We start from the raw sequence: 22,380 nt of genomic DNA, 5'->3' as shown, positions 1-22,380 counted from the left end.
CTGATGCCAAGAGCCAACTCACTGAAAAGACCCTGATGCTGGAAAGACTGAGGGCAAGAGGAGCAGGGGGCGACAGAGGATGAGATGGTAGGATGGCATTACCAACTCAATGGACGTGAGTTTGAGCAAGCTCCAGGAAACAGGAAGGACAGGGAAGCCTGGGGTGCTGCAGTCCGTGGGGCTGCCAAGAAGCGGACACAACTTAGCGACTGAACAGCAAAATACTGCAACAAAGACTCTGCAGCCAAACTCATAAACATTTAAGAAAACAAAAAAAATAGAGACCTGGTTACCAAAAAGGCTCTTGGTTGGTCAGGGACAAAAGGTCCACAGGTAAGCAGGTTGGGGAGAGGGCAGAGTTGTGCAGGGCAGGGTGGGAATCTAGGGGAGGGGTCTCTAACACGCCCTGGGGAAGGAGGGAGGGCTGAGACTCTGCAAGGGTGATATCAGGGTACTTCTGGCAGGCAACATCTTGGGGAAGAATGCAGGGACTAATGAATGGAGAGAGGATACCCCTCACCAAGAGGCCAGCTCAGAATAGCCTTGGAGGGGGACACCGGCCTCAGCTCCCATCCTCTTGGTCTTCCGGGACTTTCACTAGAAAGTCAGCTTCCCCGAAGGCAGGGACTTGGTCAGGTAGCTCCCTCAGAGCTTAGAACCGTGACGGGCACACATAGGAGGCACTCAGCAAATGGACCTGGAAATGCTGGAGCGTAAACAAACACTCCTGATGCTCAGCAACCCCTTCTCTCCTCTGATCCTCCTGGCCTTCATGCAAGTTGGCATTGCCTAGGTTTCTCTTGATGAGCATGGAAAGTTTGACCCACTAGAATTCTCTGACTGTACCAAGTTAAGTTGTCTCCTCAGCCTCCAACACAGGTGTCCATCACAGGCACAAACAGTCTGGTTTTCCCCAAGAGCTGCTGGAGTCACAGGCCGCTGGGGACGATGGTCAGGAAGAACCGAGAGTTGTCACACCTCCGTCCCTAGAGAAGGACAGCACAGAGCTGCCACCTACACCAGCCCTGGGCTCCTTGCACGCCCATCAGCCCAGCTCTCAGCCCCTCGCACGGAAGGGTAAGCAGGGGACTGATTAGCATGCTCTGTTCAGACACCACTGTGGAGCTGGGCCCTGGGGAGACGGCCCAAACACAAACCACTCCTGCCTGCTTGCTTCTCAGTGGAAAACCGCAAAGAGCCCAGGTTCCCTTCGCTTGTCATTCGGCCAATGTTTAATCAAGACCTACCTACTATGTGCTAGAACCTGTCACTGGGACTAGGAGAGCCCAGTCGAAGCTATTGGAATCCTTGCCTTCTGGAAGCTCCTCGTTTAGCGAGAGCCAAGCAGAAGAGTGGTTTTCAAGCAACCTGCTAAGCGCTACATCAGTGGCAGGTCTGCCTGGCAGAGGAGGAGAACTTCATCTCCCTGAAACCAGGGGGAGGGGGGCGGGAGACTTTACAGAAGTGGGGTGGAGTGTTTGAACGGAGCCTTGAGGGAGGGCTAGATACCTCACGAGGTATCAATCTTCAGGCAGAGGGGACGGAGGGCAAGAGTGAAGATATAGCCGGTGAGAGGAGGGGCATGCGGAGATGGGTGTGGCCAGACCTGAGAAGTAGCCCAGGGCTTGGTCTTGAGAGGACCACCCTCCTTGGTCTCTGAAACTGAGTTTGGGATTTTCCAAACTCTCCTTAGGTCCACTAAGAGGATCCACACTCAGACCAAGGAGGTCAAAGGGAAGCACATAGAGACAGAGGCCCTGAATGGCAGCCCAGGCCCAGGCCCCACAGTCAGCCAGGCACAGGGGTGTCTCAGTGGACCCCCACTCAGAGAGCCAAGGCAAAAGGGCCGCTGTCCTCTGGAGTGACCAAGTGCCATTTCACAAGCTCAGGTGCAAAAATCTGACCCTGGGAAAGACTACTCAGGTCTGCTTCTGGATGGTTCCACCTCCTTCCCCTCCGTCCCCACTCCCCCAGCCTGTGGGTAAGGAACCAGACTCCTTTTTTCTCTGATTATCCTGCAGGGGGCTCCCTCAAGGATTTTGGAAGGCACGGGATTTTTTAGTTTATTTATTTTTAATTGGAGGATAATTGCTTTATAATTCTGTGTATGAATCAGCCACAGGTATACATATGTCTCCTCCCTCTTAAACCTCGTTCCCGCCCTCCAGGTTGTTACAGAGCACTGGTCTGAACCCCCTGCGGCATGCAGCAAATCCCCACTGGCTGTCTGCTTCGCACGTGGGGACATGCATGTTTCCAAGCTGCCCTCCCAGTTCGCCCCACCCTCTCCTTCCCTCCCTGTGTCCACAAGTCTCTTCTCTCTGTTTGCATCTTCACTGATGCCCTGCACACAGGTTCACCAGTACCTCTTTCTAGATTCCATACATACGCCTTAATACACAATATTTGTTTTTCTGTCTGACTTGGCTCTGTATAATAGGCTCCAGTTCATCCACCTCATTTAGAACTGACTCAAATTCGGAGAAGCACAGGATGCTGAGAGAGGAGGTGACTATCCTTTTCAAAACCACTTTACAGAGGAGAAAACTGAGGCCTGAGAAGCAAGGCCATTTGCCCCTGGGGAAAAGCAAACTCATGAGAGCCCACGGCTAGAATTCCACCCTCAAATTCTCAGTAGCAGACAAATCCTGGTTTGGTCCTTCAGTTCTTGGTTTCCTCTAAATAGTTTCTACTGAAGAGAGTGTATATAAAACAACAACTATAAAAAATGTAGTAGATAAAAACTCCGAAAACCTTTACCCAGATTCCTCAGTGAATACTTCCCTAAAGGCTGTGAATCCTGTGAGGGCCTCTCCCTCTGGAAAATGTTCCCTAATATTCTAGAAACAAATTCACAACTTCTTTTGGTCTTTATCTCAAATGTTCTCTTTGAAGCCTGGAGGATGTTTAGAAACTCTTGAAAGAAGAGACGGTCTTCCCAATAGTCAGTGCAAAAAAGTTCTGACCTGCCAAGTCAATGTTATAGAAAGCTGTGACTTCGCACACAATTAGCATTATTCATCTACCATCAGTACGCTGTCTCATATTCCACGTCTGATTTTAAGTATATTTTCCTTAATTAAAAAATTTTTTTCCTAAATTTTTGCATGCAAATGTTCCTCAGGCAAAGTGAGAAAAATTAGCAACAGAAGTTGAAAGCAAACAAATCCACCTGATGTCCAGGGATTTGGGAGTTTGAGGAGGATCAGGTGGCATTTCGAACAGGTTTTCCAGGAAATAAGAGCTATTGATCATATCAGCTTTACAACATAAGGACTGATTTGGAAATTAAAAGGGCAAATAAGTGGGCGGGCGGGGGGCGGGAAGCAAGGGAAAGAGGGAGAAACAGGAAAAAAGAGAAAGATCAGAAACTCCCCCTCAAAACCTCAAATGACTTGCGTCCCACTTATAGCACCACAAGGATTCTCACTTTCTGAGAGACATGCTTTCCCCAAATGACCCACCTTCTGCAGAATATGGCCTTCCCTGTGAGTGAAGTAGTCATTACCTGGGGAAAGCAAGGAGCCCTGAGATGCCCCAGGGGATAAAGGCAAGGGTCTCAAAAGTCAAAAACTATCTGCCACCAACTGCTGATCATTTGGACAGTTAAACCAGATACAAAGAGCTGACTCTACAACCCCTTCTTCCTCAGGCTGAGCAGAAGCTAATCACGTCTTTGTTATTCCTCCCCAGCATCTTTTCAGGGAGCCAGATACCTGGCCAGTAGGGAGGATGGAACAAGACAGACATCCAGTGGGGGAGGAAGCCAGGTTCCCTGAGCCAGGCCGGGTATGCGTATGCCTTATCCAATATTTGGAACATCCCCGGTGGCTCAGACAGGAAAGAATCTGCCTGCAGTGCAGGACACTCAGGTTCAGCCTCTGCGTCAGGAAGATTGTTCCTCTGGAGAAAGGAATGGCTACCTGCTCTATTATTCTTGTCTGGAGAATTCCGTGGACAGAGAAGCCTGCTGGGCTGCAGTCCACAGGTCACAAAGAATTGGACATGACTAAGCAACTCACACTTTATCCAACATTTATACACACCCACACCTTCCAGACACACATTCTGTGTGTGCCTCATCCCCTTTTCTCACTAGAAACCAGGTTCACAAAGGCCAAATGATTTGCCCTGGACTGTTCGGTAGCGGTAGAGCAGGACTGGGTCTCCAGCCTGTCGTCCTCTGCCCAAGGGCAGCAGGACCACTGCGTGCAGCGTCCAGGCTGGGCAAGAGAATCCCGCTTCCACGGAGCTGTGCGACTTCACGGCGGCTGCAGGGCCAGCACACCTGGAAGCGAAGGCACAGGCTGGCCCCTCAGCACCAACGCCTGATGCAGCCGTGCTCCTGTACCGCCTGGGAGCCCAACTCCGATCCCCACAGATGTCAGATGACACCTCTGTCAGGAAAGGGCGCTGGTGGAGGCCCGGCATTACTTCCAAGGACCCTAGAGAGTGTGGGTTAGGAAGAGGGTGGGCTGGGCAGCTTCTGCAGCAATATACTGATATTTAGCTACCTTTCCCTTAAGAAAAGATACCCTTTCAAATTCACATCAAGGCTCTGCATAGGTGAACAACAGCCCTGACTGCGGGTTCCCCCTTGGCAGGTCAGCCCAGCTAAAGCCATCCCCGGACCATCTCTCACCGCTCTCTTCTACCAGCCAGGAAGCTGGAATAACCTGGTTCTGGAGAAGAAGACGGGCTAATTCCGGGCTCTCGAATCCTCCTCCGCTACTCTTATCCCTCTGGCCTGGATCCATCCTCCATCCATTCAGAAAACACCCTGGGAAGGGCAGGTGGGGCAGAAATTCACACTCTGGGCTCTGCCTGGAGTCGGCTGCCCAGGACGCAATTTCAGAGCATCTTCTCTTGCTGAGAAGGCACGGCAGCGCCTCTCCGGCTCACCTTGCCTACAGAAGCTGGGAGGCCTTTCCTGCACGCTGACATGCACCTTCTGCCCTGAATCTGCAGAACCATCGCAGCAAGGGATTCAGGGCTTGTTTTCTTAATTAACTGAAAATGCTAACACAGGAGCCCAGGAGTTGGCAGGGGCCTGGCCTTCAGCAGCTACCAGAGAAAATTTTAGCTTTGAAATCAGGATCTCTCGTGTCCCCACTTGGGCCCCTCACAGGATGTCAAAACAAACAGGGTCACCTGATCACGGGGTGCAGGGAATGGGGAGGCTCAGGTTACAGGCCCAGGGATGGATTTGGCTCTGGGATGTTTCAGGGCCTGACACGTGATGAGGTCTTGATTTCCCAAAATGGCTCAGCTAGACCCCAGAAAGCCACCAGCTGTGACAGGGGCTCTGGAAGTGGGGAAGGGACGGGTCATGAGCCTTTGTGCCAACAGGACTTCCTTCCCGCCTGCTGCCTGGCTGGCACAGAGCCAGGGATGGGGGAGGCAGTGGCAATAGCCAAGTCTATCGATTCCTGCCCTTGAAGAGATACCGTGAGGGACAAACTACTAAAGTGCAGGGTGTGAAGGAAGTATGAAGCGACAGTCACAGAGGAGAATTCGCTGTGCTGGAGAGGGTTCAGGGGTGCAGGGTCGTGGCAAGACGTAAAAAGGGAACAGCTGACCTGAACAAGGAGTCAAAATCTTATCAGTGAATAGGACTCGGCGGGGGTGGGGGGCAGCGATTGGGGGGACTGCACAGGCAGGGGTTCAGGGGCAGGGAAGAGACGAGTAAGTTCAAGGAAGGGTAGGCTGGGTGGGGCAGCTGGAGAGTAAGGCTCACGGCGGGGAGGAGAAAGATGCAGTGCCGAAGCTGGGCCCAGAGATGTAGAAGCGGGTGGGCGAACACGTTAAGGAGTTTAGCTGGCCACGGGGAACCAACTTGTCAGAGTCAAGTGAGAGTGACGGAGACCTTGTAGCCCCCAAAGTCAAACTCTGTGTTCTCAGGACTTCCCGGCTCGCCGACTCCTAATGCCGGAGCTGGATGGGGCCAGAGAGAGGTCTGGAGAAAGGAAGCCCAGCATGATCGGTCAGGATCCAGGGCAAGGACAGGAACCAGAGGATAAAGATAATGAGAGCATTGCTCACAGGGAGGTGTGACCACCAGTGACCTCACAGCAAGACCCAAGACCTCAGCAGGAAGAGGAAGAGGAACAAGAGGTGGACGAGGACGGAGGTGGACGAGGACGAGGGGGCGGTCTGGGTCCTGGGTCTCATCTCTGGCCACCTGCCCTGGGGGGCTCTCTGATCCACATGGGGTGCCAGCCACCTGGCCCCATATGCAAGGGCCGAGACTCGAGGCCAGCACAAAGTGCCTGCTTGTCTCCAGGGGGTCAAGGCCTGGGTTGCATCTACAGTTCTGGATGTCAGGGAGCCTGCTCTGGCCTTCTCACCCAACGGCTGGACCCTGGGAGAGGCCTGAAGTTCTGGGGTGGGCAGAGAACACCCCTCTTTGGGAAGAAACCACACAGCGCTCTCAGGAGGCTTGGCACTTTCCCTTCCCAGCCTTGGCACAAGCTGCCCCATCTGGAAAGACTTACAGAGGAGCATCCATCTGCTAGAGGTCAGAGAGGGTGTGTTGGAAATGGGGCTCCTTACCCCTAATTCAGGGACTTTCCTCTTTCCTGAGCTGCATGTTCCTCTCTGAATCTCTGGACTGGGTCCCCCCTGATCCTGCGAGATCAGAAATGCACGCTGCTTCACTTCCCCCAGCCCCAGACTGAGTCCAGTTCACTCTGTCCCGAGGCGGAGAAGGGATGTTAAACCATCTCTTCCCGGGATACCCTCACTGCACCTCCCCCTCCCTGCAGTAGAGTCAGTGTAGCCTTTCTTAATCTTCGGTATTTGGGCCTTCCAAGCACACAATGCAGAATCCGGTTTAAGAAACAAAGCATTAACGTTAAACACTATCATTTTAGGAAACCACTTGGGCCCAACTCACACAGAAGCATAAACTCGGGGACAAAAACCTCAGGCCAGTAGTAGGTTCTGTGATGCCTATTCAGATGATTCAGAATGAATGCATTCATTTTTAAGATTATTATTAAAGTGAAAACAAAATGAAACATTTAAGGCAAAGAACATTTTCAAGCCGAGTTCTCAACACAACTCTCTCCCCCAGGGTCTCTGGGTTCATCTGAAAGACTGCCTGGGGCTGAGGACTGGGCTGTGGGGTTAGGCTGGTCAGGCTTTCCCCCACCTAGTGCCCAGTCATGTCTTCAGTGCCCATCAGGATCACTGGCACACAAAGGCTCTCAGGCTCAACATTTTTAAACCAACACAGGAATGAGTGAAGACGTTCGAGTCCTGATTCTGCAATTTACCAGCTCTGTGTCCTCAGGCAAGGACCTTCACCTCTCTGAGCCTCAGTTTCTTCATCCATAAAAGTCTCTAGGGACTTCCCTGGTGGTCCCGTGGCTAAGACTCCGCACTCCCAACCCTGGTTCAAACCCTGGTCAGGGAACTATATACCACATGCCTCAGCTAAGCGTTCACATGCCTCGACTGACAGATCCCACAAGACCCAGCACAGCCAAGTAAATAATAAAATAAATATCTTTCTAAAAAAATCTCCAAAACTATTCGTGACTCAAACAATCACTGCGAGGATGAAACGAAACGGTACCCCAAAAGCCCTTGGCACTATGATTGGCACATTCAAGCTACAGAATAAATGGTAATTATTATTGTCACTTGTCAAAGACAGCTTTAATCTCGTATCCAAAACCTCTTTCCAGATCTTCACACCCTGCCAGTTCCATCATGGCATTTTTTTTTTTTTCCCCAATCTCAGTAAACCCTCAGCCACAGCCTGGCACAAGATGGGACAGAGGAAAGGACTCTCGGAACAGAATTTGGCAGCGAGCATCTCTGATCTAGAGCTCAGGGACTGAACCTGCTTCTGTAGCCTGCATCCTTTGTGGGCATCACAGACCCCAGCCCTCCCAACTGTACCTGGGCATTCTCAGCTAGGCAGCTCACCTGTGCCCAGGCCTCAGGAATAGGGCAAAGTGGGGAGGTACCAGCTCAGTCCCATTCTGCCTGGGGACCCCTCCCCCATGCCTTCTCAGGCTGAGCTAGAGCAGCATGGGCCTCCCCCCAGGGCAACGTTCCCAGGCTTCAGAACAACAGGCCTTCATTCTTCCCAACCCTGGGCACACCTGCCTCCTCCCGCTCCAGCCCTGCCTGCTGTCACTCACGGGCAGCTGACCGGGCCCAGGGGCCCTAGAGACCAAGCCCAGGGCCTGGTCTGTCCCCTTGCCCCTGAGTCCCCAGCTGAGACGGAATCGTGGTGTCACACACTGCCTTTGGCCTGGGGCATCTTCACACACAGCCCTCCCAGGCCACACTTTGTTTTCCCCAAATGAGAGAAAACTGACATCTGCCTCTCCTTGATCTTCACCCCTCAGGCCTGGCTCCAGATGTTTCCAGATGTCAATCCTCAGCTCCCTGCCTCAGGGATGACAACCGCTAGGAGGAGGGGTGGGGCTGGCCCCAAGTCCAAGGCTCCCTACCCACTGGGAATCCCAGCCCTGGCCCCCCTTTCTCCTTCCCACATTTAACCATCAGATTCCATCCAGCAAGAATCACCAGACTCAATCCCAAAACTGCAATCCACAATCGGAGGTTTCTCTCACTTCCCAAGTTTATCCAGCTATTTTCTAACTTTCTTTTTAGGGATCCTGAGCTCAGTCTCTAAGAATGATCCTTGTATGTCCCAGAGCCAGGGCAGAGGGATGGGAGCCCAGGACTGCAGTGGGGGGCTCTGGCCAGAAAGTCCTTTCTTGGGCATGGATTCCTGGGGATGTGCACTTGATGCAAAGCAGCCTCCTTCCTAGGGAGGGTCCAGCCCACAGATCCAGCCCAGAAGGGTCCCAGCTGCAGTCAAAGGAGGCACCCAGCAGGGGAGGCCGGACTACCAGTGGAGTACACAGCTTGTGGCTGCTTTCTTAAAGGGACAGCCTGCCTGGAAAGCCCATGGGGAGAAATATACACAGGAAGGAGGCTGTGGGGATGGTGGAGCTACTCAGGGAAAAGCTGGCAACAAGCACTAGGACCCTGGTTTGTTCACAAGCCTAATCCTCGGATTTAACAGGCTTGACCTTCTCCTGCTGTGTAAGACAATGAGACAGAAAGACAGTTCTCACAGGCAGAGTTCTCCACCTGCAACCACCCCCACCCCAAACCTCCCCCTCTGGGGCATGAACTCACCCAGAGGGCAGTACAAAAACCCGTAACAAATGTGAACCACTTCCTGTGTGCAAGGCCCCTTCCTATGCCCTTTGCACCAAAGAAGTTATTTGGTCTCCGCTCTTGAGTGTGCACCCATGCCGGGGTGCCAGGGGTAAAGAGCCCGCCTGCCAGTGCAGGAGACGTGAAAGACGCAGGTTCAGTCCCCGGATCAGGAAGGTCCCCTGGAGGAAGATGAGGCAACCCACTCCAGTGTTCCTGCCGGGAGAGTCCCATGGACAGAGGAGCCTGGAAGGCTACGGTCCATAGGGTTGCCCAGAGCTGGACACGACTGAAGCGACTTAGCACACACATACTTGAGAGTGGAGATACTGTTATTTTCATTGTTCCTATTTTACTGATGAAGAAATTGAAGCCTAGACAGAAAACTGCCAAATTTTGCAGGTAGTGAACGGAAATATTTTGGGTTTGAAGCTACCTGGTTCTATTCAAACAATTTTCCCTAAAGGGGTCTAGGGAAACCTCCCTATATCAATAGACAATGCAGACGAAGCTCCCCCCAGGGTCAGGTTCACGTAGTGAGAAAGGCAACGCGCAAGACAAGGTGAAGTGGAGGTCGCTCAGTCCTGTTCCATTCTTTGCGAGTCCGCGGATTGTAGTCCATGGAATTCTCCAGGCCAGAATACTGAGGTGGGTAGCCTTTCCCTTCTCCAGGAGATCTTCCCAACCCAGGGATCAAACCCAGATCTCCCACATTGCAGGTGGATTCTGTACCAGCTCAGCCACAAGAGAAGTCCAAGAATACTGCAGTGGGTAGCCTATCCATTCTCCACGGGATCTTCCTGACCCAGGAATTGAACCGGGGTCTCCTGCATTGCAGGCACATTCTCTACCAACTGGGCTATGAGGGAAGCAAGACGAGGTGTCCACCCTCAAAATGCTCGCTGGAAATAATTACCCAAATAGTAGCACCAATCTTGTCTGGAAGGTAGAATTTTCTTTTTTTGTATTTTGAAGTTTTGTATTTTTTCCTTCTTCTTTGCTGTTTGATTTCCTACACTTTCTAAAATAAGCACTTATTCCTTAAAGAGTCGGACATGACTTAGCAACTAAAAAAATGTTTAAGAGAAAATTTTAAAATAAGATTCTGCCTCCTATCTCCTACTTGAATATTTCAAATGACCAGACGAGAGCAGAGAGGCCTCTCTATTCCATGTGGAAGTTCTAAGAGGTGGGAAAGTAGCAAAATGAACAGGACAGCGCGGCAACTCTAATGAAATCTACATTTTGCCCATTATCAATTACAGGCAGCTTTTCAATAGAATTAGAGCAATAGCATTTTTTTTTCCAGCCAAAACTGAAATTAGAAAGTTTTTCCACATCTGGTAATTAAAAGAAAACAAAACTCAGCGAAGACCCAACTCCTGTGCTATTCTAGACCCCTCACGATGTGATCACCAACCCTTCACAGTGTGATCACCAATGCCCTGCTGCTTTCCTCTCGCTTGGTCCCATCTGCCTCACCCAGCAGCCAGGTTAGACTTCCCGAGGTCTCCCTAAGCCTAGCCAGCACGCTGACCTTCGCTCGTGCAAAGCCTTCTGCCTATGGTGCCCTTCGCTTCCTCCCACAAAGTCCTTGACACTAAGACCCAGCTTGTGGGCACTGCTCCTACGGAGGCTTCCACCCTGACAAGCAGAATCGATTGATCCCTACTCTGAGCTCCTATAAGCTTTGCCCATCCAGAGCATGCTGAGATCTGGCATCATGTGTATTCTAATGAATTACTGTCTGTTCACTTTTCCATTCCTAGCACCAAAATACCTATGGAATAAGGCAGCACACGATGATAATTTTTTTTTAAGGGGGCTACTGTGATCCTCCAGTTTCTGACTGAAAGAAACAAGCTCCTTCAGAGGAAACATTCTTTTTATTTTTTTGATATTTATTTGGCTGCGTTAGGTCCTAGTTGCATCATGTGGGGCAACGGAGCACATGGACTCTCCAGTTGGGGCGCACAAGCTTAGCTGCTCCACGGCATGTGGGATTTTAGTTTCTGGACCAGGGATTGAACCTGCGTCCTCTGCATTTCACAATGGACTCTTCGGGAAGAGGACCTCTAGGGAGGTTCTGATATTAATGTTTGGACAGCATGTATAGCTTTCCAGGTCCTTTCTCAAACATTATCTCACTTGAGCTACAAAACAACTGGTTGGGGTGGGTACTGGAAGCACATGAATGCTGTGACAGCAAGTCGTGTTGAGGTCCTTAAAACTCTGCTCTTTGGGGGTTAGGTGTGCCTGGATGGCCATAAAGGGCTGGCCTGGCTCCCAGACCCCACTTTTAGGTAAGATGGACGGTTCCCATCTCCTGGTCCTGTCCTCTGCATGCTTCCCAGAACTCCATCCAGCTCGACACATGCTCGCTCTGGGCTCCCCCACCAACCAGGAAGGGGGATGGTGCTTCCGAGCTGGGCTGAAGAAGGGATTCTCTCTGGGCTCATGAACACAGCATGGGCAGAGCACTAACGAGGCCACAGCTTCAAGCGAGAACCCAGAGTGATCCTGCCAGTTTCAAGGAGGAGAACCTTGCCATGCAGCCCCCACCGGACCCAACCAGGCAGCCGGTCCACAAACCCTGGCTCTGGAGGGGGCGGGTCACTAGCAGAGGCTGTGGACCAAAGATGCCCAGAACGTTAGACCCAGAAGGAAACTTAGAGATCCCAGGGCTCAGTGCCCCTCTAGATAGCTGGGGAAACTAGGCCCAGACTAGGGAGGGGCTTGTCAGAAGTATAGCATGCATGAGCGGCAAAGTGAGGGCTAACAATGGAGCCTTTTCTCATCCAAGCAAGAAAAAACACAACCTGAAGACTCTGTATTAAAAGAAAGCCACAAAGGCCAAATTACTGTTTCAGGGCATTCTTCCAGTACACAACATGCAAGGATTCTTGAATGCAACACCACACACAGGAAACAGGAGAGGAAATAGTAAAGAAGTAACAGAGGAAGATGTTTAGTAACAATCTCAAAATTTAGTACCCCTGGAGGCCAGGACGTGTCATAACCCATCCCTCATAACCTTTACTGTGAGCGAAGAGGGCAGGCAGGTCTCAGTCTAAAACTAATTCCACATCAAAAATAAACAACCCAATCAAAAGTGAGCAGAGATCTAAATAGACATTTCTCCAAAGAAGACACACAGATGGTCAAAAAGCACATGAAAAGACGCACAGCACTGCTAATTATTCAGTTCAGTTCAGTCACTCAGTCGTGTCCGACTCTTTGCGACCCCATGAATCGCAGCACGCCAGGCCTCCCTGTCCCCACCAACTCCCAGAGTTCACTCAGACTCATGTCCATTGAGTCACTGATGCCATCCAGCCATCTCATCCTCTGTCGTCCCCTTCTCCTCCTGCCCCCAATCCCTCCCAGCATCAAAGTCTTTTCCAATGAGTCAACCCTTCGCAAGAGGTGGCCAAAGTACTGGAGTTTCAGCTTTAGCATCATTCCCTCCAAAAGAAATCCCAGGGCTGATCTCCTTCAGAATGGACTGGTTGGATCTTCTTGCCATTCAAGGAACTCTCAAGAGTCTTCTCCAACACCACAGTTCAAAAGCATCAATTCTTCGGCACCCAGCTTTCTTCACAGTCCAACTCTCACATCCATACATGACCACTGGAAAACCATAGTCTTGACTAGACGGACCTTAGTCAGCAAAGTAATGTCTCTGCTTTTGAATATGCTGTCTAGGTTGCTCATAACTTTTCTTCCAAGGAGTAAGCGTCTTTTAATTTCATGGCTGCAGTCACCATCTGCAGTGATTTGGGAGCCCCCCAAAATAAAGTCTGACACTGTTTCCACTGTTTCCCCATCTATTTCCCATGAAGTGATGGGACTGGATGCCATGATCTTCGTTTTCTGAATGTTGAGCTTTAAGGTTCTTAAAAAACTAAAAGGAGAGTTGCCATATGATCCAGCAATCCCACTCCTGGGCATATATCTGGAGAAAACCATAATCTGAAAGGATACGTGCCGCCCCCCCCGCCCCGCTTCACGTTCATTGCAGCACTGTTTTCAAAAGCCAAGACATAGGAGCAGCCTAAACGTCCATCGACAGAGGAGTGCATAAAGAACCTGTGGTGCCTATGCACAATGAAATGCTACAACAGGCATGAAAAATGAAATTATGCTGCTTGCAGCCACATGGATGGACCCAGAGATGATCACACTTACTAATCAGAGAAAGACAAATATCATTACATCACTCATATGTGGAATCTACTTTTTAAAGTGATGCAGATAAACTTATTTACAAAACAAAAACGGACTCAGAAATCACAAAAGCAAACTTGTGGTTACCCAAGGGGGAAAGATGGGGGTGAGGGATAAATCAGAAGTTCAGAATTAACATATATGCACTAGGAAATATAAAATAGAAAACCAATAAGGACCTGCTATATAGCAGAGGGAACTCTACCCAATATTCCATAATGACCTAGATGAGAAAGAGTCTGAAAAAGAATGGATATGTGTGTATGTGTAACTAATTCACTCCGCTGTACACTTGAAACTCACATAATATTGTAAACCAAGGGGCGGTTTAGTCACTCAGTCGTGTCCAACTCCTGTGGCCCCATGGACTATAGACCGCCAGGCTCCTCTGTCCATGGATTTTCCAGGCAAGTATACTGGAGTGAGTTGCCATTTCCTTCTCTAGGGGATCTTCCCGACCCAGGGATTGAATTCAGGTCTTCTGCACTGCAGGCAGATTCCTTACTGACTGAGCTACCAGGGAAGCCAGGTTAATCACGTATACTCCAACAAAATAAAACAACTGAAAAATGGAACGATTTCTACATCAACTCTGCAGAAGGCATTGAATGGGGACCATGCAGACTGAGGCTTTCTTTCATCCTCAGGTAACAGAATTCACAGCTGTGATCATTACTGGCACTACATCAAATATCACTGGGTCCACTCCTTCCTCTAGGCACATAATAGATGGTATATCCTGGACTCTCCCGTCTGAGTGGGGCCATGTGACTAATCCTGGCCCATGACTTGACAGAAGATGCTGAGTGTTAATGATGGTTAATTATGATGGTTAATTTTATGTGTCAACTGGGTCAGACCAGGTATGATCCCAGATATTTGATCAAACTAGGTATGTCTGCATGAAGGTAATTTTTTTTTTTACATAGGATAAACATTGACATTGGTAGACTTTGAGTAGAGCAGATTACCCTCCATAACGTGGGTGGGCCTCATCTAATCATCTGAAATGAAATGGCCTTAAAGAAAAGATGGACATCCTCCAAGAAGGAATTCTGCTTCCAGACTGTCTTTGGATTTGAGCTGCAACACTGACTCTTCCTGGGGTCTCCAGCCTGCAGGGGCTTCCCTGTCCCCCCAGTCAAGTGAGCCAGTTCCTTAAAATAAATAAATGACAGGAAGGAGAGAGGGTAAGTAGGGAGGAAGGGTAGCGAGGAGAGAGGAAGGGATACAGGGATAGAGATATACAAATCCTGTTAATTCTCTCTGGAGAACTCTGACCGATACAAGCATCATCAGTGATCTTGATTCTGGAGCATTTAATTGTCAGAACCGGATCCTCTTCCCCTCTGGCACAGCAAATGCCTACACTTAGGGAGGTGCCTGTTCTGCCAGACATGGTTCCTAAGTTTTACTACAATGAGTACAGGTCTTACGTTGACCCACTATGAACAAGGAGCATGAGAAGAAAGAAACCTCTGTTTGATGCCACTGAACTCTGGGGACTCTGTGTTACCACAGCATAATCTAACTCATACTGGCTGAAGTACTGGCTGTTCCTCTTAGATTTGAGATGCTAGAATGTAAGGGAGGGAAAAAAACCAAAAAACAAAAAAGTAATGCAGTCATAAAAGGATTTTCATTACGGCCTCCCACGGAGCCCCAGACACATGGCTCTTCCTCCAGTTTCCCTCATCTGCCTTAGATCCTGGGAAGTCTTAACGCAGAATCCAACCTCAGTCCTGTACGTGCACCAAAGGGACAATCTCTCTGGTGAAAGAAACTTCCCTAGAAAATGTTCAGAGTTCCACTGAGGAATCTGACCCTATGCCTGGAATGGGAAACTCGCCAAAGAACAAAAGTTTCCACTACGGCAACAAGAATGTTAAACACGATAAAAAAATTTTTCTCAGTAAGAAAAATGAGACCGTGAGTATTTATAAGCCAAAACCCAAAGGCCATTCCTAGTTCCTGTGAGGTTTCCTGCTGTAGCAGGGGGGTGGGGTGGGGGCTTGGGAGTCAAGAAGCAGATTAAACGGTACTGGGGAGAGAGCGAGATGTCCTTGGCTCAAATGCAGGTGGGTTAAGTGTGGAGCCTTTCAGGAAATGCAGTTACAAAGTGTCGGTGATTCTCCCTAGGAATCGCTGGTGACCCAGGACCTGCTGCAACTCTGCATCTTTCTACTCAATGGATAAATCCAGTCCACTAACCATGTGCATGGGGCTTCCCTGGTGACTCGGTAAAGAATCCGCCTGCTAATGCAGGTGACCCCGGTTGGATCCCTGGAGGAGGAAATGGCAACCCACTCTAGTATTCTTGCCAGGGAAAACCCTGTGGACAGAGGAGCCTGGTGGGTTATAGTCCATGGGGTCGCAAAAGACTCGGACACAACTCAGTGACGTAACAATGTCAACAACCATAAATACACCACAGAGGTAAACTCTGGGAGAGAGTAAGGTATACTGGATTTAAACTACTACAGAAGATTTAGCTTAGACCATTCTCAACAGAGTGTGTGTCGGGGCTGAGGGTTGGTGGCGGGCAGTTCTACAGACACGTGGCAATGTCTAGAGACAACTTTGGTGTCACGACCAGGGAATGCAACTGGCATCTAATGGGCAGAAACCAATGATGCTGCTAAACATCCTATAAAGCCCGGAAAGACACCACCCCTCCTCAACAAAGGATTATCCAGGCAGTATCAAGATTGAGAGGCCGCAGTTAAGACTAAACCCCTAGCTGTGCAGGTGTGATGGTTTACAACAAACAGCAGGAAAACCATTCACAGACAGATGTTCTGTCTGTGAAAACAGTCACAATATGCTCTGACAGGTAAGATAAGCAGATCCAACTCAACATTCATATACATATATAGATAAACCAAAGCTGATTGCGCCACTAAGGCCCTCTGAGAGGCACCATAATGTAGTTCACATGCAAAGGGAAATATATTTCCCCGCTGCTCTCTCTTCCCCGATAGGCAGGAAGCCAGGGTGAAAGTCAGACGAGAAGGTCTGTTATTCTAGAGTTGTCAGATTTACAAAGAAGGCAAAGAGAAAAGTTTACAAGCAGGGCTGGAGGAAAGGTAGCCAAACCACTCGGCAAAATAAAGAGGGAGCTGGTTAAGTTTCTGATGAGCCCAAGAAAGGAGCAAGTTAAAAAGTCCAAACCATAAGACTGCTCCCCAACCAATCAGCCTCTTGGAACAAGGCTGTCCAATCCTCAATTTCAACTGTTTGCAGTGTTGTAAACACCATCCATTTCCTCAAAGCTCCTTGAAGTTTCCCTTGTTCACAGAGCCCTTGCGTAAATGGTATGTGTGTGTGTTGTGTAAATCAGGGTATAAGGACTCAATTTCACATCTGGGTCAACACAGTGCAAAAGAGTCTGCCTGCACAACACCAGCAATAAGAAAAGTGAGCGTTGACTGCAGCCCTACTATGTGCCAGGCACTGCTCAAGTAGTTGACATACAAACACAGCAAAGGCTCCCAGCTGCCTTGTGGGGAATATGATGTTAACCTTATTAGGGATAAGCAGTCTGAAGGAGAGGGAATTTAAGCCACTCAGGGACCGCAGTGAGTAGAGGTCAAGAATTCAGATCCAAGTGGTCCAGCTCCAGAGCCATGTTCTTAACCTCACAGCCACGCTTGTTCAAGACTCACAGTGATTAATAATCTTAACTGTGCGAGCACACAAACACTAAGTCGTGTCCCACTCTTTGCAACCCCCTGGACTGTAGCCCACCAGGCTCCTCCGGCCATAGCATTTTCCAGGCAAGAGTACTGGAGTGGGTAGCCATTCCCTTCTCCAGGGGACCTTCCTGACCCAGGGATTGAACTTGTGCCTCTTGAGTCTCCTGCTTTAGCAGCCAGATTCCATACGAGCTGGATGGAAATAGGAACTCAGAGCTGGAGGTGACAGGAAAAACTGAAGCCATCACCTGTTACTTGGGAGTCTCTAGACCAGTGGTTCTCAACCTTCACTGTGATCAGGATCACCTACTGGGCTTGATAAAACACAAACAGATTGCACCTATGGCTTCTGATGTGGCCGATCTCGGGTGGGGGTTGGGGGGGCAGGGCAAGGACTTGCATTTCCAGCAAGCTTCGGGGGATACTGATTCTGCTGGCCCAGAACCACTCTTTAAGAAACACTGCTGCTTAGGAGGGATGTGAGGCTCCCTGTGCTTTGGAGAGGGGCAGGGTGCTGGATCCAGCTAGTTTATTCTGAATCCCAGAGACAGGGCTGCTCGGGTGACATCTGGACACAGTATTATCTACTGTATAGCTGGAAACTAGAGAAGGCTAATGCCGAAGAGGATGGTGGAAGGGATGGACAAATGGCAATTAGACCTCAACCTGGAAGACTTCCTGGAGGAAGAGCCTCGGGGTGAGAAGTGGTAGCCCTGGACTTACTGATTTGACGCCCACTCTGGACACCAGGACTGGGGCGTTCGAGTCCCCCTCCTAGGGAAAACACCACCATTCAGTGTCGCGCCCTCCCTGGAACCACTTGTCTTCTCCAGTGGCTCAGTGGTGAGGAATCTGTCTGCAATGCAGCAGACTGCCTGCAGCGGGGAAGGCGTGGGTTCGATCCCTGGGTCAGGAATATCCCCTGGAGAAGGAAATGGCAATCCACTCCAGTTTTCTCATCTGAGAAATCCCATGGACAGAGAAGCCGAGTGGGCTACAGTCCATGGGGTCACAAAGAGTCAGACACAGCTGAGCGACACCACCACTTGAATCTGCGGCCATGAGCGGTTCCTTCTCAACTGAGCATCTTTCCTTGCACTGACCTTAGATGCTCTGGAAAGCAGAGCTGCCCCAGAGTGGAAGATGAGCAGCTGATCTCACTGTCTGTATCCTGGGATCCACTCCCCCACCTCCCCAAACAAAACCTCACTAGCATGTTCTTATGAGGTGAGTGGCTCAAGCCAAGAGGAGCTACAGGAAAGAGACCAGCAGTGAGAACTGTGTGAACACATGCGCGCAGGCACCCATCTGCCTCTTCCTTCCTTCTGTATCTGGAGGAAATTATCATCTGGTTAGTGCCCTCAGATGAACTGGGGAGGCAAAGTCGCCAGTTGTGGTTTGCGAGGGGGTGAGTAGCCCGGGAGATGGGTGTCAGGGGGGGCCAATCCACTTCCCTCTGGCTCTGAAATCCACAGTTATTTGCCTGGACTAGCCTAGGATCTCATTTCCCAATGCGAGGAATCTCGATCTCTCGGTGACACACACTTTCCCCAAGAAGGCTTGACTTTTCAATAAGGAATTCTTGTATATCTTGGATTCTTGGAATCAGGACAAACACCAACAGATTGCTGGCTCTACCCTAGGATTGCAAACCCTCTAGAACTCACAGGAGTAGAAAGAAAAGGGGGGGCTGGAAGTGGGGAGCACCACAGGGAGGCAGTGGCAGGACTGAGATCCAAGACCCAAGGGTTGAGGCCCCAGGCTCTCCAGAAGCTCCCCACTGACCCCCCGGATCAAAAGACACCTTCCCTGCTGTGACCAGATGGCCACCTGGGTGTGGGCGCAGTCATTAACTTGTGTCTAACTCTTTGTGACCCCATGAACTGTAGCCCACCAGGCTCCTCTGTCCACGGGATTTCCCAGGCAAGAATACTGGAGCAAGTTGCCATTCCCTTCTCCAGGGGATCTTCCTGACCCAGGGACTGAACCCACGCCTCCTGTGTTAGCAGGCAGGCTCTTTTACCACTGAGCCACCAGGGAATCCCCCGAGCAGGGTGGAAAGGTAGAAATACAGAATAATGCCTGTTGTTGCTACAGTTATAGCATGGTGGAAGTCACGTGGTTGGTGAGATCCCCCCTGGAGAAGGGAATGGCTACCCACTCCAGTATTCTTGCCTGAAGAATCCCATGAACAGAGGAGCCTGGTGGGCTACAGTCCAAGGGGTTGCAAAGAGTCGGACACGATTCAGCAACTAAGCACGCATACCCCTTGCCCAAGCACCTGTCTAATCACAATGTAGAAGGTGCCTTCTGATCTGGGGGTCAGTGGGGAGTTCACTGTGAAAGGAGATGGGGACGTCCCTGGTGGTCCAGTGACTAAGACTCCACGCTCCAAATGAAGGGGGCCCAGGTTCGATCCCTGGTCGGGAAACTAGATCCTGAGTGCTGCAAAGAAAGATCTGTTGCAGCCAAATAAATATTTAACATATACATACATTTTAAAGGAGATGGTTATGACATATCAGGGAGTAGTACTGAGGACCAGGGTCTTGGAGTCAGGTCCTCTGTGCCTTTACCTATCTGTGTGGCTTCAGGCAAAGTGCCTAACTCTCAGAGACTTGGTTCTCTTTTCTGTAAAATGGGATAACACCCGCTTTGCACATCTGTTGTGAGCATGAGGCGTGCTGAAGTGTGCAAGTGTTCAGCCCAGTGCTTGGCACAGAGTAGTCCCTGGATGTATGGCAGGTATTGCTCAGCAAGTTTGAGGAGGAAGAGTCCAGAAAGCCCTCTGTGTGGCTGGCCAGCTGCAGGAGGCCTGGCAGGAGGAAGACGCAGCTCCCGGGGACAGGGCGACCAAGCTTCCTAAGCGTCCTCCAGCCCCTCGGGGGCTCCGCATACTCTGGCAGGTTGTGGCCAGGCCACCCCTCCCCAGGCCACAGCGCAGCCCCAGCTGCTTTCATCTAAAGTGCTAATGCGTGGGTTCCAGGTCACCAGAAAGAAACAGTAGGTGGTCTACAGGGGTCCTGGGTCCCTTGGCCTCCTCAGCTTAAAATGCTGGCCTCTCCATAAAGATCAGGCCAACACTCCAACCTTGCTGTCTAGAGAACCCCAGGAGTTCTTCATCCAACCAGAGAAAGCAGGGGCCTGAGCATTTGCCCCCACCCCCACACCCCCAGCTCCTGCAAAAGCTCTGCTAACCTGGGCAAACAGACCAGGCCCCCAGGGTGTTTTCCGTCTAACTGAGAAGGCAAAACATGGACATGAAAGGCTTAAGAAACACAGAAAAACAAGGGGGAAAGAAAACAGTTGTCTTTCCAAGGAGCTCATGTACGCAGAGGGATCAGGAGGTGACCTGGGGAATCCACAGTCCACAGGGTTAATCTGGGGAGACTTTCGAGGGGGAGCGGTGCTGGGTGGGGCAGCCACTCAGGGTCACCCGCCAGCTCCCCCCTCAAAGTCCCCTCTCTTAGGCCCTGTGGCCTGACTGCAGGAGAATGGGCACTCTTGCCTGAAATAGTAAATTTACATAACCTCCCCATTGCAGCGATGCTCCGCGCGGCTCTGGTTACAACAACAAGGGTTTAAGAACAGGAGAGTTTGCAATGGCAAAGGCAGAGGGGGGAAAACAAAACAAAATCCACATGAGGTTTTCATTTGCTTTAGCCACGTGAGAATGGCCCTGTAGATCCAGCTATAAATACCCCACTGCCATTGCCGCGAGACGGAAAATCGTGCGCGCGCACATGTGCGCGTGCACACACACACACGAGTCCTTTCAAACAGTTCATGGGCTTAAGAACGCAAATCAATGTTTCTAAGAATATCTGCTTTGAGAAGATAACAGTACTGGATTCCATCTTGTGCCGAGTCCTCCCCAAGCATACTGAACAGGACTGGCAAAGATGCTGCCCTACAGTCATCACCAGGGTGAAATGCAGAGCTGCCCCACAGCCTCCAGGCGAAGCCAGAGAGGCCACGCCAGAGAGGCCACAGACAGGACTGAGGGGTCAGGTTTTATACCAAATCCCTTAGAAGGAAGTGGAGACCCTCCCCACCCCTCAAGCTGTTTGACCCAGGACACCTTAGATCCAATTCCCTGGAAGCAGAGCCTGAGACAGCAGTTCATACGCACGGCATGTACTGAGGTCGTGCTCTCAGGAGAAACCAGGAAGGGAATCAGGGAAAGAAAGGGGAAGGATCTGCCAAGAATGTGGTTTTAGGAGAAGTCGAGCTTCAGCCCAATTCAGGGGGAGCTCTGGAGAAGGAAGGGCATTGCCATATCTACCCCAGTTGGGGCGAGGGAGTGGGGCTTTTGTACCTGTTCCCCAGTTAGTCATTGGCCCACAGGATGCAGGGGAAGGTGGGGGTAAGTATGACATAATTCCCAGGTACCTCGGGGTGAGAAGGTTCAATAACCCCAGGGCAGTCCCCACAGGTGTGAGCCATTAGCTGGAACACCCACGGTGTCTGGGGAGGTGGGGGGCCTGCATGGGGCACCAACAGCATCTTCCCAATGAGTCTGTGAGCCCAAGCGCTTTATTGCTTACAGTATTTTCTATTGATTACAAAGAATAGTTGGTTTCCTTGCTTGCTTTTATTTCTTTGGCATGGGATGCTTTTAGAATAAACCCGGTGAAGAAAGAAGCAAAGATTTCATCAATCAACGTGGCACATGATGTGAACGGCCCACCTAACATTAATTCTCTCCTGCTCCCATACTAATAGGTCCCTGGTCTGGTTTGAAGCATCAAAATACCCATTTTAAAAGTTTTTAGCTTCTCTTCAGACTCTTGCAGTTTGAAGTCCCCTTAAGAGAGTTTCAACCAGTTTCTAGAGGTTGGAAAAAAGCTTGTTAAAAAGCTTTTCAGGAAAGCTTATTAAAGAGAAAGAATTAGCTGATAAGCGCTTTTTGTACTTCGTCCTTCTCCTTCTTCCTGCCTGGAATGCAGATATGAAGCGAGCGGTGATGCAGCCGTCTGGTAACCATGAGACAATGAGCGCAAAAACAAAACTCTATTCTAAGGAAGGCTGAAGTAGAGAGACAGAGGAGCTCAGGTCCCTCATAGCACTGTGGTGCCACTCTGCCAACTCAGGACTGCATCTACTGTCCTGAAAATTAGAAAAATACAGAACCCGAGTTGACGGAGCCTCTCTAGTTGGGCTTCTGAACTCCACGGACAGAGGAACCTGGTGGGGCTACAGCCCATGGGGTTGCAAGAATCGGACACAGCTTAGGAACTAAACCACCACCCCCATCACCACGTAGCTAAAA

At 50.3% G+C, this 22,380-nt stretch overlaps 1 protein-coding gene across 7 annotated transcripts in view; it reads right to left on the bottom strand.

The window, feature by feature from the left end:
* Window positions 1-22,380, bottom strand: part of DAAM2 (dishevelled associated activator of morphogenesis 2) — a 130,990-nt gene that overhangs the window by 87,417 nt on the left and 21,193 nt on the right. For 2 of the 7 annotated variants that reach the window (XM_060403168.1, XM_060403170.1), the window contains exon 1: window positions 1-22,380. This exon is cut by the window's left edge and continues 13,724 nt beyond it; it is cut by the window's right edge and continues 15,546 nt beyond it. The exons of the other annotated variants lie outside the window; for them this stretch is intronic. The gene's annotated coding sequence lies outside the window, so the exon portion shown is untranslated. 7 annotated transcript variants of the gene reach the window in all.

Source organism: Ovis aries, chromosome 20, assembly GCF_016772045.2.
Source record: "Ovis aries strain OAR_USU_Benz2616 breed Rambouillet chromosome 20, ARS-UI_Ramb_v3.0, whole genome shotgun sequence".
NCBI lineage: Eukaryota > Metazoa > Chordata > Mammalia > Artiodactyla > Bovidae > Ovis > Ovis aries.
This window is presented reverse-complemented; position numbering and strand designations above follow the sequence as displayed.